Raw genomic sequence first — 3,444 nt, forward strand, 5'->3', positions numbered from 1 at the left:
TTTTGATACTATGTATTTGGATAGTTGTTGGTACTTTCTATTTGCTAATGTGTATTTGATTATTTGTTGATCGTGATCTGTTTGGTAATGTATATCTGTTGGTACTTTTTATTTGGTTTATATTATATTAAGATATTCGCAAAATTTTTGGTTCAACAACTTTTGAGTTAGTAAATCTCGCTTGACATGGTTATCAAGGTTAAAGAACTTTGAGTAAACAATGCAAGGGAGTAATAATATCTTTCTAAATTTTATTTTTAAGTGTATGCAGGATGATAAGAGTACAAGAAAGTTAAACCACCCAAGCAGGTTCTCGCTTTAATATATTTCATGAAAAAACACATTTTTAGTATCTCTTTCTCTATCATTTTGGGTTTCATTTTCATTGTCTTTGATATTATATATTGGTTCATTGTGGTAGATTACTCAAATTGCTTATGAGGATGAATTGGCAAGGAAGAGGATGCAGATAAGTACTTTATTTTGGGTTTTGGAATTTTGCTGCCCATGGATTGTAAAACATATATTTAATAGTTTTCTCCCTTGGCAGGTTTGGTGAATGGGGCAGTTCTCACATATTTTTTATGGTTTTGATGAGGTTAGTCATTTTGAGTTATGTTTCTTGTGGGCATTTAGATTAGTTTGATTATTTCATATATTAATTGATTCATCAAACAATGTTGTTGTGTACTTAAACATAAATGCAATGTTTCTTATAGAGGTACTCTACGTGCATTTTATTTGCCCATGCATGGAGTTATGTTTCTCTGGATAAGTTTTCCTGCTGAATTCTTTTAGTGTTGGTTTCTTCATAGTGAACTTTTTTTTTTGGCCTCAATCTTGTTAGGCGCACAATGCTTATCATGGTGTTGGCATTGTCAAATTGATGGGCCGTAGCAGTAGATATATAGCTATGCATGCATCCCTAGCTAGTGGACAAATTGACATATGTTTGATTCATGAGGTACTTATTACTAGCAATTAATTGGATAGTTATCTTTGTGAGCTGTTACTGATTCTACTGATATGCACATCTAAGGTACCTTTTAATTTGCACGGGCCTCATGGTGTTTTGAGTCATCTGAAATACCTGATTGAGACAAAGGGTTCGGCTGTTATTTGTGTCGCAGAGGGAGCACGGCAGGTGAGTTATGTAAGGAATTCATATTTTCGCTTGTGGGTTGAATACTATTAATTGATCAAGTGATTTAAATTGTGCAGTTCTTTTTTGGCTTCATGAAATACTATGAAAAACTGCCTGTGTTCATTTCATTGCATTGCATAGATCTTATAACTTCTTCATTATATTTTTCCCTAAGATGAAGAGTAAAATTCAGTATGTCGTTGTTTTCTGATGCAGAATTTTCTTCAGAAAACTAATGCTAAAGATGCGTCTGGGAACATTGTATTTGGAGATTTCGGTGTCCACATTCAACAAGAGGTTGGTGGTTGTATTTTGACTAATTTCATGTGGTCTTCATCTCTCCATGACTCTTGAGACAAGTTAAGTGGGTTGATAAATAATGAGCTGACTAAAAGTCTAATTTTTAACATCAATTGATATGTGTTGCATGGATAAGAATGGACTGCAGTTTGGCCTTTTAGTTGTCATTTGTCAGAGTTACAAATATGATATATTTTAAGCCTTCAAGATCTTACTCTATTAGTGACTCTTTTTTCTAAGACTAGAACTGACTTTTGATGTTATATATTTGTGTGAATTGTTCTTTACTTGAACTGGAAATCATTAGAAAACCTACTGATGCTGCGATCGATCGCACTCAAAGTGCGATCGATCCCAAAATTTCGAAAACCTACTGATGCTGCGATCGATCGCACTTGGAGTGCGATCGATCCCAAAATTTCGAAAACCTACTGATGCTGCGATCGATCGTATTTTTTTTTTTTTTTGATTTTTTAGGACCATTAGGGTCGACAAATGTTGACCCTAATGGTCAACTATCAGGCTGATAGTCAATTTTTTTTTTAATATTTTGGGACCATTAGCGTCCACATTTGTGGACGCTAATGGTCAACTATTAGCGTCGACTAATTCTTTTGTGTACATCATCTTTAGAGTCAAACACATGCATCTTTTAGGGTCGATAAAGTGGACGCTAAAAGTCATCATTAGGGTCGACTCTAAGTGGACGCTGATAGTTAGTTTTTTTTTTAATTTTTTAGGACCATTAGCGTCCACTTTTGTGGACGCTAATGGTTTAACTATCAGCGTCCACTTTGATTTGGACGCTAATAGTTATTATTATTATTTTTTTAAAAGGGCCATTAGGGTCCATAAAGTCGACCCTAATGGTTAACTAAAAGTGGACGCTATTGCTTGACTATTAGGGTCGACTTTCGCTTCCGTTTACATCATCTTTAGGGTCCAAACATTGCGACTTTTAGGGGCGATAAAGTGGACGCTAAAAGTGATCATTAGGGTCGACTTTTAAGTGGACCCTGATAATCATACATTTGACCATTAGGGTCGGACTATTAGGGTCGACACCTTTAGGGTCGAAAAGTGGACGCTGTTGGCAACAGCGTCCACTTTAGGGTCTTTAGGGGCGACTTAAAGTCGCCCCTAAAGACCTAATTTCTTGTAGTGGCATTAGATTCTTTTTATTTTTATTTTTTTATTTTCAAAACGGGATAATTCCCAAAATCATTTTTCTTTGGGTCTTCCCTAAACTAAGAAAAACCTTCGGTGCTAGCTAATATTTAGGAAGAATAATAATACTATACACACTTACACTTTTTCATATCTATTTTTTTATTTTGTTTAGGCGGCTTTTAAAACTACATTTGAATTAAAATTCAATAAAAATTATTTTCAAATTTAATGGTAGTTTTAAAAGCCACCTAAGAGAGTTGAAAAATAGATATAAAAAAGTGTAGTCGGTATAACATTACTAATTTAGGAAAACATTTTAACTTTCTTTATCTTTATTTTATTAAAAGAAATATATATATTCTAGCATTGATTTGAAAGAATATTAATATTTAACGATATAGGAAAATGATAAGGAAAGTTATTGTTGAGTGTATTTAGATAAGAAAACAAATATATTAGTTTTTTAAATTAAGAAAAACTGTTGCTCTTAATTGAAAGAATCGAAGAAATTAAGTACATAGAGAAATGGGACGTCGATCGAAGATTCAAGGAATTGCTTGAGAGCGTCGCAACTCAACCCCAAGTGGTTGTCGAGGGTGTGATTGCCAAAGGACTTGAAAAATGGAGTGGACTGGAACTGTAGCAGATTTGATTGATATGAGAGAAAAAAAGTAAGAATGATTTGTATGAAAAGTGAACAGAAATTTGTTTGTAGTGATTTTTTTATTTGAATAGTAATAAAAACTGATGGATAATACTAGACATCCCAACATTTTTTCCCAAATTCATTTTTCCAAATGATCTAGTCTATTCAATAAATAAAGAAATTT

This window comes from Corylus avellana, chromosome ca3 (assembly GCF_901000735.1).
Source record: "Corylus avellana chromosome ca3, CavTom2PMs-1.0".
Lineage (NCBI taxonomy): Eukaryota > Viridiplantae > Streptophyta > Magnoliopsida > Fagales > Betulaceae > Corylus > Corylus avellana.